We start from the raw sequence: 12,262 nt of genomic DNA, 5'->3' as shown, positions 1-12,262 counted from the left end.
AATTTTGACATGCAACTGATTAGAAGCAACATGCAATCATAAATTATGACATGCAAGATTTGGGTAGTTCTCAAAACTGAAATGCAAGATCTGGGTAGTTGTCAAAACTGACCTGCAACTTCTACAAACCCTCAGGCTGGCAAGATCATGGCTCTGATACCACTGAAATGTCCCTTTTCTGATTTTACATGATATTTCCAACCTTTAATCAGATCTTTAAGATCAAACAACTAATATCACAAAGATCCTCCAAATTTCTCAAGAAACCCCAAATCGGGTATGCCAGAAATTGTGCCAAAAGCTTCACAGCTTCACCAATTACTAATAAATCTGAAAATGGAAATTTTTACAGAACTTTCAGCAGCATAACAGCCTACAAATTGACATTTCCAGATCCGTATAGCCTTTACACAACAGCTCAAAAATGTAGGACCAAAACTATGCTCATCGGGCTCCTGAAATAGCACAAAATATGCCCGGAAACACCACAAGAACACTAATAATCTATCTCAGAAGTTTAATCACATCCCAATATATATTCAGATCTATTTTAATAGCTTAAAGTCTAAAATACAGCAGCAACCAAAACTGATATGAAATACTCAACCGGAAACACCAAACTCTTACAAAAATACACCCGGAAACTCACAAATCTGCACTGTTCAGCACAAAGGCAAACTCTGTATGAGCATGCACATGGAATGGCTTCAAACTCCCGTCCTTAGCCTTCCTGGAAACCTGCAAACTCCCGTTCTTGGGTCTCCCTGGAAACCTGCAAACTCCCGTTCTTGGGTCTCCTTCTCCACAGGTTTGGCAGCCTCTGAAGAATAACAAAGAATGAGCGAAAATCAAATCTGGAATCCCCCCAAAATGCCTCCAAACCTCTTTAAAAAGGGCATAACTGTAACTCACGTCCAAGAGAGGTTAATGAAACATATTTTAATAATAATTATCATTTATTAGTCCAACGGTTTCCAAAGATTAACTCCCTTTTTCCGAAACTTCACTTTCTTGGGCCTGCCTGCCTTAGCAAAGATTTTATTTTTTTTAAATTATTTGAAAAGGGGACATGACATATATATATATATATATATATATATATATATATATATATATATATATATATTTAAAAGAGATATCAATAAATAATATAAAATGATAATTTATTTTTTATTTTAAAAAAAAACTTTAAAATTACTTAACATAAAAATTTAAAAATAATCATTTAGATTAATTTAAAACAATAAACATTATACAATTATGCAACTTAATGCAAATATATATTCTTACAAATACAAAATTGATACACAGTTGACTAGACATCAAAAGTACTATCAGTTATCTGCAAAGCAATCACGTCATGGCATGGATGGATAGTACGACCCGGTGCAAATATGTTCTATTCAAGTAAAATAATAGTTCTATTCACATTATATATCAACTAAATAATGATCACTTATATATCAAAATCTGGTGCCACTCTAGTTTTAATTAGTAGTAAATGTGTCCTATTCTCCGGTGCTAGATTTTGACTTGCCCGAAAAGTCACTATCTCGCTAGCCGAGAAGTAGTTGTCGATAACGAGGTAGCAACTTGTCAAAAAGCTATGATAGGTTGGAAGCTTTAACTAAAGTGGGCCTTGAGCAAGTGATTTTTCATAAGGAAGTTGTGCAGGTTAATGCCACGGTGGCATCCTATTTAGCACGTGTAAGCCAGAAGTTCTTGATTCCACCGGAGTTCGCTATCTTGCTAGTAGGGAAGTCAATATTTTCCTGGTAGCGAGGTAGCGACTCGCCTGCAAATGAAAAAAATGGCGGGGTCTAGGAGAGGTGATGACATTTGATATTAAGTATATACGCCAACATGTAAGACAACTCAGTGACAGTGATACTTTGGACCCACTCCCCATGGATAAAATAGGTAAATGATTTTGAGTCATCAGATCAACCTGAATCAAGGGTTATTGCTAACTCACTATGGAAAAATGTCCAAAGGTTTTGCATAGCGAGGTAGCGAGTGAAGGACCCACCATTGTTTTCTCACATGCTATATCAAATGTTTTCCGCAAGATCAGAGTAAAATCAATGGTTATCGCTAACTCGCTATCGAAAGGTGCTCAAAGGATATGTATAGTGAGGTAGCAAGGTGATTACACGCATCCCCAGTTATCAATGGGCCAAGCTCAAAGTGTCAATATTAGAGGAAAGGTATAGGTTGAATTATTTTATTGGGTTGACCGCCAGTGTATTAAGAAGAATTGTGAGTTAGCCTAGTTCTCTTTCTGTGATCGTAGGGTTTTTCAGAAATTGACGGTACAAATTTTAAAGAAAGTATAGTGCTGCTCTGTTGTGTAATTTGGTGAATTTATGATGAATGAAGGCTTCGTGTGTGAGAGAAAACAAAGTATGATCCAGGAGATTTTATCGTTGCTAGTCTCATCAAACAAAGTTTTCGCATCTTGAGAGCACATCACCCTATTGATTGTATTGAGCCTGATAAAGATCTGAAGCAATTCCTCAATTGTTTGAAGAGCAGTTACAGAGATTCAGAGAAGAATGAGTTTGGCCATCAAGTAAGTACTCATATTATAACCTCTATAACATTCTAGTTCTTTCATTACAATCAAAATGCCTCCTAAGAAAGCATTTTCTGGGAAAGTTAATTATATGGATAGGAATGTTCATGATGAATTGCTAGAGTTACTCCTAGAATCCACTACTAATTCTGCACAGGTTAAAAGGTTAACCTCTCTAGACCCTAGGTTAAGGATTGCAGATGGCCTCTATGATAAAGGAAATTGCGTTAGGGATGCAACTACTACATAGACTAGTCTTGTTTTGTTTAAAAAATAGTTTTCAGAGAGAAATTTGTTTGCCTCACATGCTAATGTTTGTAATTTTGATTTGGGGAAACTGGTAGTTCCAAGTGTTTTCATGGATTATGATTTTCTTGAAGCCATTGCTAAGAAATATGACCAGGCTATTCGGGTAGTAAGAACTGATGGAATGCCTCTAATCTCAATTAGTTCAGAGGAGATTAGGGAGGTTTTCAAATTAGAACCCTTGTCAGACTACCATGTGCCCATTAGTTTACTGGAATTGGAAAATGAGAACAAAGAAAAGAAGGATGAAATTAGGAAGGGTGCATTGAGGGCACATATTGGCACAATAGGAGCTTTTCTAGTAATCACTGTAGCTTCTAGGGAACCTTTTAAGAGGAATCTTTTCACATCCTAGGCTGTAGAAATATATAGGACTCTGTGTCGTGTTCTTGGTGAAGATGAGAAAGATTTCATGCCCATCGGCCTCATGTATATGATGATTCAAATTGCTTCTTTTGGTGTAGATGTTATTTTTGATTTTTCTTCCTTTTTGGCTGAAGAAATTCATAATGGTCTAGTGGGAATTGCAAAAGAGAAGGTGGATAAAACCTTTGGGCATTACTCTTTATTGATGCATATGTTCTCATTCAAAGGGGTGACCTATTTTGGTACAGAGATGGAATTGAACAGAGAAGAGAATGGGGAAGCGTTGCCAGTCTAGTTATGGAGTGCAGATATGACTTGAGATGTTGACAATACTAGTTATGTCAGGTTTGATAGATATTTTGCATCAAGATTAAGGTGCCTCATTTCAATTGAAAATCCTAGGATCCCTAGGGCATTGATGAATCTCATTAGGCCCATGGATAATCCCCATAATTTAAAAGTATCACGGGGAGATATCATTCCTTACCCTATTTCCACTGCATTTTGAATTTATGGTTAAAACGGCACACCTCATGTGCTGCCCTATCAAGTACCTCTGAAAGTTGGAGTGGCTTAGATTTTGTGGCAGCTAGGAGGTTTGGAGGAGTCTTACTTATTGAATAGATCATTGGGGTCAATATTTCCTACATGCATAGTTGCTCATCAGTTTATGATTACAAAAGGGGGATGGCTCTTTCTATATAATTTTTTAAATCAGTACAAAATGGCTATCTCCCATTCCCATTTTTGTGATACTGAAGGCTTTTACAATCAGGCCTTAAGATACAGGATTAAATTGGAAGTATCAAACATGTCTCATACTATCCAGAGGACACCATAAGGAATGAATTCTCCTTGCAGGAGTAGGAGACCAAAAAGAAAAAATGGAGAGTCTACTCCCGGGTTTCAGAATTTATTCATTGTTTTGATTAAAAAATATAGTCCTCTAGATAATGTTGGTACAGAGGTTGATAAGATAAATAAGCTCATGAATAATTTCCCTGAAATAATGGAAGCCATGAATGAAAAGAAGCAAAATTTTATTGATTCATTCCCAAACAAGGCCAAAGAGATTATGAGAAAGCTTGCTTTTACTCCAAAAGTAGGAGCTGGTGAAATAATTGTTCAAAAGAGACTGGGATACATTGTAATTCAAAATAAAAAGGTTCCTATAGATAACGAGAAGCAAATAGTGGAATCCACTAGTGAAATCTGGGAAGAAAGACCTGTTGAGCCATCCCCAAAGAGCAGAAAATACATAAGAGAAGAGGGGTCAGATGACCAAGAGTATTCACCTACCCAATCCCCTTTGAGGATCGAAGAAGAACAACTCACCGATGAACAAGTGGAGCAGATAGGGTCGCTATGAGGTATTTTTATTACCCAAGTAGAAATTGATGAGGGTACCCTTCAAGAGCCTTCCCCACCCAGTTTGAATTTGACTATAGTTGACTATAGAGGCAAGGAATTGGACCCTATACTAGAGCAGGCAAGTCATCAATTTCTTTCTGATGATAATTTTGTAAAATCTAGAGCTTTCCATCAGTTTGCCTAGAGAGTGAACATGAAATTTTTTGAGGAAAGATGCAAAAAATTGAAAGTAAAGAATTTAGAGACGGATGGAGCTTCTATCCAAGGCCATGTAAAAGAAGAAATGACAAAAGAATTATAGAATATGAGCCTTGAAGAGGGAAGGCAGATGGTGAAAGCATCAAATATCTTGTTGTTGCCCAATTGGGATATTGTTGATGCTTTAGTCTTTAATTCTGTTTCCAATAGATTAAATCTCTAGGATCAAGACAAAGAAAACTTCCAAGGCACTGCCTTTATTTAGGATCAGGCTACATTAGTCAGTTGGTCTTTAAGGAGAGGGTCTAGAGCTATGACATAGCCAAATGAATCTGGATTACAGGGAAGCATAATTGTAAGAAGAGTTGATGATACCTCACATCTACAGGCAGCATGTATGGGTGTGGATCATTCTCAATTTACTTTGGCAACTGCAGAAAAAGAGGAACAAAAAATGCTTAAATTACAAAGTAAGTATGAGAGGGTTGTAGAAGCATACAATCAAGAGGTTATAAGAAGGTAAGAATTGGAAAACAAAATGTTAAAAGGAACCTCGAAGCCTAGAATTGCATATCCCCCAAGGCCACCTGTAGAACCTTTTAAGTCAACCCCAATTGTTGATATACCAGACACCCCTAAAAGACCTCAATTTTACAATGCAAAGGATTTTGAAGAAGAAAAGAGTAAACTATGTGCACTAGATCTAGAGTTAAATAATGAATATGAAGAAAAGTTGAGACAAGGTGTCATGTACATGGTGGATAGGGTGGAATGGTCATCCTTTTTTGATTTGTTAGCAAGGATAGCAACTGCCTGGGATGAGATGAAAAGAAAAGAGGTTGTATTCAAACCCTTGGTACAAAAATGGAGGGAAAGGAGCAATGACATCACTTTAATGTATACGTCTATCATAAGCTTGACTTGTCATTAGGTAGAAAAGGTTTTTGATTTGTTAAATAAATTATAAGATTTTGATGACAAACATGACTCCTTTCTCATAAGGTTAATTTGTTTCTCTAAGTATTTGACTGGAAAATTTGATTTATTCCCGTGTGCTCTAAAAAGTATTCATAGAATAAAGGAAAAGGAGGAATGGAAAAAGGAATTGGATGACATTTTCTGTGGGAGATTAAATGGAATTATTAATGAAAAAGAGTATTTGTTGTGGGAAATAACAAATAAAGAGTTGGCAGAGGTACAAATCTTCTACAATATCATAAAAGATCTTCTTGATTTAGAGGCAATGGCAAATTTCTTGATAGCCATGCACAGGGAGGTTTTGAATTTTGATTGGCCATATGATACTATTTTTGGTGAGTGGAAAGATAAAATCATGCATTTGGAGCAACCTGTAGGAGGCGATGAAAAAGAAGATAGTACCGAGGTAACTATCACCCTCACGGTTGATGAAAAAGACAAGGAAGATCCCCAAATTTGAGTAAGCATGCAAGAAACTGAAGATGATTCATCTCTAACAAATTTGAAGGCCACTTACTCTAATGATTTAGAGTAAATCAAGAATCATGTACATGTTGTTGTATTAACAATAGAAGGGGACCCACCAAAATGAGCTTCTTCATGTCAAGGTCTTTTCTATTATTCAAATAGTTTTGGCTTTTCGTGATAGGTTGTTTTCTTTTAGGCAAAGGACACATGTTAGTCACAATTGCCCTTTGCTTGTTGCAACTCATGTTATATAAATGAGTTTTCAAGGAATTGTGATGGTTTGAATTCTAATTTTTTTTGAAGTGTCAAGAAATAATACAGACAGTCCTGTGTTCATGTAGTTGTTTTTGGTTTACATCCTTCAATGGTTTTCTGATGTATAGAATTAAAAGAATCAGTTACATATTTTGAGTTTTCTTTGAACTCTATTGGTCCTTGTATTAGTCATTTTGAAAAGATAATAAAAAAGGGTATTTGCACAATATTCTGTGTCACCACTTTCTGTCTCCAGTTTATGAGTTTATTTGTTTTGAAGTCATTTGAACAAGTTTTGAGTGGGTGAATGCAATCCAGATGGATAGTATATTGAATATATTGTTGCTTTTAATTCAATGAATTATGTAAATGCTTCAATTTATTAGTAAAATTCATAAGTTCATGAAAGGGATCTTATAAGAAGGGAAAGAAGTGATTACTATTGATAAATACATTCACAAGTGGTTTGTATTAGATCTCCTACCAATAGTTTGAAGTTTTGCCCAATGGATAAGGCACTGCTTCTAGAAGTCAGAAGTTCTTTGAAGAAGTAGATTGTAAATTCTACATGCCAAATTATTTCAAAATCAAACTCATTTTCATTAAATATTACATTGCTAGTCAATCACTCGTCTACATTTTCCTTCTGAGTTATAAGTAGCTACTATTGCCAGGAATTACTATAGATCTAAGGAGAAGCAACAAAATGAATCAATAAAATGAAGAAAAATTCTATTTCTGCCAAGCCAAACATAGAACAGAGAATTTGAACATCCCATCTATAAAAACATTGCCATGGGTTGTTTCCTTTGTAACAAATAAATAGCTTCTTTCCACACTATAGCCCACCTCTCTTGACAAGAGTGCTAGTAGTTATGGAACCAAAGAAAGGCTTGAAACTGCCAATTAAGGATACCAGTAGCTTCACACAAAGCTCAAAATTTCTCATAATAACCTTGGTCACTCTTTTCCCCTTCTGCCAAGCCCTACTGCAAAATGTCATAAACAACCCTCAACATTCTCCAAGTGTCTAAACTTGGTCCAAACCTCTTTGAATTGCATGTCACAAATTCACGCGTATCCTTTTACGAACCAATGTATACCACAAATGATGTCACAAATTCATGCTTATCCTTTTACAAACCAATGTATGCCACAAATGATGTAGGTTTTAATCATTACCAAATTTGAATTTACCCATAATGGTCATTTAAGTCACCTAATGCATAGTTTAGAATATCATTATTGACAACTGTTGCTGAGGGTAAAAAAAAAAGGGTAAATATATAAGGGGAAAAAATGATCAAATATCAAACATTGTAGGTAGCCACACATAAATCCCATATCACATTTTCATTGTATGTTATGGGCAACAGTAGTTGTGGATCATTTTAGACCTACAACATGCAAAGTGTCCATTTTATGTTAGTTTGAGCTTCACTTGGTTTCAAGAATACTATAATATTCTCTACTTAACAAGGCCAACCATGTGAAGGTGAAAGCTCATCTGGCCTTACCCCCCTCCCCCTAACATCAATCTAAAGTACCCATTATCATCTACTTACATACTTCATTCATTCATTCATCCATTTATGAACTATAACATTCAATCAATATAATCACATAACATTCATTAATATGATGTAAAATTCATTAATACACAATACTAATCAAGATTTCATTAACATAAAATAAAAATCTGTATTAATACGCATCATTCATACATAATTACTTAAAGAAAAGTTCTTTCATTATCCAACAAGGTTTATCAAAGAAGATTTTTAAAACATCATTTTTTTAAATTTTTTTTTAGAGCTCTCTGAAGAAAAGTGCTCATAGGAGCATCCATATCCACATCATTCTCCTCCTCTTCTAGCACATGTACTATCAAATTACAATGGCTTCTTCTCTTTGGAGGAGCAAGAGGTTGCTGCACTAAAGGGAGCTCTGTTGCAAGAACAAGTGAATGAGATAAATTGGCATACTTTTTTTTTCTTTTTCTAACTATTACAAGTCTATAATTAAGTACGAGTACAACATAAAATGCATTTTTCTTACCCAACTATGCCAAATCATGTACATTAACATTTTGATCCACCACCACATCAACATGTTGAACACTTGGAACATGGTCCAATCCTTCAACATGATGTTCAACATTATCTGAAATATTCAAAAAAAGGATACACATCAAATTCCAATTGAAGATGTTAAGTTGTATTCATAATTACATAATTAATTTCCAATAGCAAATTAATACCTCCACCACTATAATGCACATCATGGCCTTCGTCACGAGCAGGTTCTGTGGTAGGATATGAAGGTTGCAGTAAAATGTTATGCACATTGTTATTTAATCAATTTACGTTTAAAACTAATACCAAAAAAAATCTTCTCAACTATTTGATTTCATTTACTTTTCATCTGACCAATTTACCTATGAGATATCATTTGGTGCACTGGATTGTTGGGCAAGGCTTACAGATTCTTCGTGTAGGCGTGCAACCACAACTTTATAGCCTTCCTTCAAGGCAATTTTTCTATCTTCATCTCTGAGCTCCACATTGAAATCTATGCCTTGTGTTTGTTTCTTATTAACATTAGTTTCCATGTATGGTTTCATGAATCAAAACTATTTGTAACATTATATTAGAAAAAAAATAAAATTTCATTGCTCTACTTACAAGGCGAGACTAGAGATTCATATAGCCACCAGAGCCAAGTTTGTGTTGGCCAACCTTTTCTACTCTCGCTTTTGTAGCCATGGATGCATCCTGCAATCTCTGAACAATTTCAAATATCTTAGATTATATATTTACAAATATTAATAATTGGTGCATGATTACAATGTACTTATACTATAATGGCATACCTCTTTTTTCCCTATGCTGCTTCATTATCTCTATCTTCACATAGCCTTTTCTCCTTTGCATCTTCTAGTATTTCATTCCACTCCATCGATGGAATCATAGGAGGACGGTCATACTTTGGGTTATCCTTAAGAGCCCTTCTATATTGATCTCTCATAGTCTTTATATTCTTTGCTGCTCTTTTCAAAAGTAGGCTAGTGTCAAAAATGTTTTTCCCAAATTTTTCCTCAATAGATGCAATCAGCTGATTTTTTAATTCCACAGCTTGTAAATCCACCTTTTTAAAAAAAAATAGATTGTTAGATCAATAAATTTAATATATTACAATAAATAGAAGAAATAAAAATTATGTAGCAATGATATGAAACTACGTACCTTTTACATATGGTGGGTCCAAATAGTCTTAATGTCATATGAAAAAGATGTTCAAAGAAAGCATTATTACCTACAAAAACATAAAGGATTTATCAGTCCAAAATGAGTAATGTAAAAGTAAACTAAATTTACACTTTAAATAATAACAATTTTAAAGCATCTGGAAGCTTGCGTTCTTTTAATGGAAACATAGTTTTCTTATTCAGCAACAATGCCCCTTCATACAAACCAGTACTAATCACATGAACTGCTCCAAGAAATGGATCAGCTTTAGTAGTACCTCTCTCTGTTAATCTATCACCTGAAACATCAGAACAATTAAATGTCAATTTTAGTACTGCTCTCTATTGGTCTACCTCCCTGCCTATGTCCATGTCTCTCTATGTGTGGGTATATATATGTATGTATGTGTGGTGTGTGTATGCATGTGTTTGTGTGTATGCAAGCTTCTATAGAAATCATTTAAGCACTGATATGCTACTTCGTTGTTCATCAACTTGTAGAAAAACATTACAAAATATAGAAAAATAAGGTTTTACCAGTTCTAGTGGGCATAGATGATGATGTTTGCATGGTCCTTGTTGCCAACAATGCAGCAGGCAATACTGGACTGCTAACCGAAGAAGTCATCATGAGCTGAAGCATAGAATATTGTTAGCAAAGAAATTTGCAATGGATAAAGATCAAATGGGATACTAGCGAGAAACATCCACACAAAAAAAAGGTAAGTGTTATAATGTTGATCAAAACAATCAAAGTGTTATAACTTACACGAAGGTTGTGCGCAACAACCCTAACCATGTTCACCATGTGATGTTGCAACTGGCACGTATATCTATACAAGAACACATAAAATTAGAGACCATGATCCATAAGATACTATAAAATATTAATATCTATTGAACTTCTATTATTGCTTTAGTCAAATTACTGCTTACGTTCAAAGATTGGATTCTACAGTTCAATTCTATTCTTAGTGCCTCTTTCTCCCCACTTCTATCACCCTTGATGATAATGTTAACAAGTTCATCAGTGTATCTTTGCTTAATTTGTTGGGTGATGAATATAGGGTCAGTACTAAGGGCAATGTCATATAGATATGACGCCCGTATTTCAGATAGTATTTGATCAGCGATTATTGTAGCTTTTTCCTATCATTTGTGACATCAAATATTCATATAATTTCATCAAAATAACTCCAAAGCCATAAAGAAAAGAACATAATAATATGACATTTGTTTGTATATTAACATTAAAATTTACAATAATTAATATTTACCTCTATTGAAGGTGTCTAAGATGGTGCATCCATATTGATCACCTTGTGAAAAAAATTAGTAAGTCTTAGAAATCAGCAGTGAAATTAAAGTAATAGACTTACCAAAAAAAATATTAATAATAAAGTAGATTGTATATGTAAATCATTTTTCTTAAAAATTTAGTTGTTTATATGTGCACTTTACTTTCAACCCATGACAAACTCGACCAACATCATGTGCTCTCCTAATTATAATCATATATTATTTATCTACCCTCTCACGTCATTAAAATAAATAATAAACAAATAATAATAATGATCAAATTATATAAACAAAATTAATGTTATTTTTGAAAGCTAATATATGACTATTTTTCAGGAATGTTTTAGATCGCATTCTATGATTTAGCATCAGAATAAAGAAAGAAAGCATAAAGAGATAATTCAACATAGAGAAAATTGAGAAAAATCATTGACTGAATTTGTATAAACATTCTTTTATATAGAATTTAGGAAAATGGGCCCGTCCAATATCCCATTGACATCTTACTTGGATTCAACATTCACTAGAGTGTAATAACAACTTCATAAATTCTGAAGTGTTCTTAGTACATGTATTCAAAATTATGAATTGATAACTATGTATTAGTAATATTAGATTTCCACAATCTATTATATTGAACAACTAAATAGTTAACATGCTAGTGAAGGATGTGCATAAGAAGTGTACTAGGGTGGATTTTGAAGAGGAGTGAAAGGCCTTGCTTTATCAGAGTTTAAAACTCTTTGATAGGAAGGACACATTGTAAGAGTTGTTGCATGGATTGGGAGGTATAATGGAGATGGAGATGAAGGTGATACAAGTCTTGCAGATCTCAGTTGTGCCAACTCTTCCTGTGATCTTCTATTTTCTTCTGTTAATGACTCATAGAATTTCCTTAGGAATTCACAATCCACTTCAATTTGTTTGAGCTTGCTTCAGAAAAAATTAAATAATATTTTTAATAATGATTTTGAATTTGATTATGTAACAAAGTTTCTCTTTAGTCAACATTTCAGTTCAAACTCTATTATATATTATTTCTCTTTTCCTAATTATTAGATCAACATAATGAGTCATGAAATACATTCAGAAACATTAACCAAAAAAGGTTTATATTAACATTTTAGATCATTCATTATAGCCCATAATTCATCCATAGATAACTATTCAAATTGGGATTAAATCAATTGGTAGCATGG

This window comes from Cupressus sempervirens, chromosome 7 (genome assembly GCF_028749045.1).
Source record: "Cupressus sempervirens isolate cs-2001-9-10 chromosome 7, ASM2874904v1, whole genome shotgun sequence".
Taxonomy (NCBI): domain Eukaryota; kingdom Viridiplantae; phylum Streptophyta; class Pinopsida; order Cupressales; family Cupressaceae; genus Cupressus; species Cupressus sempervirens.
This window is presented reverse-complemented; position numbering follows the sequence as displayed.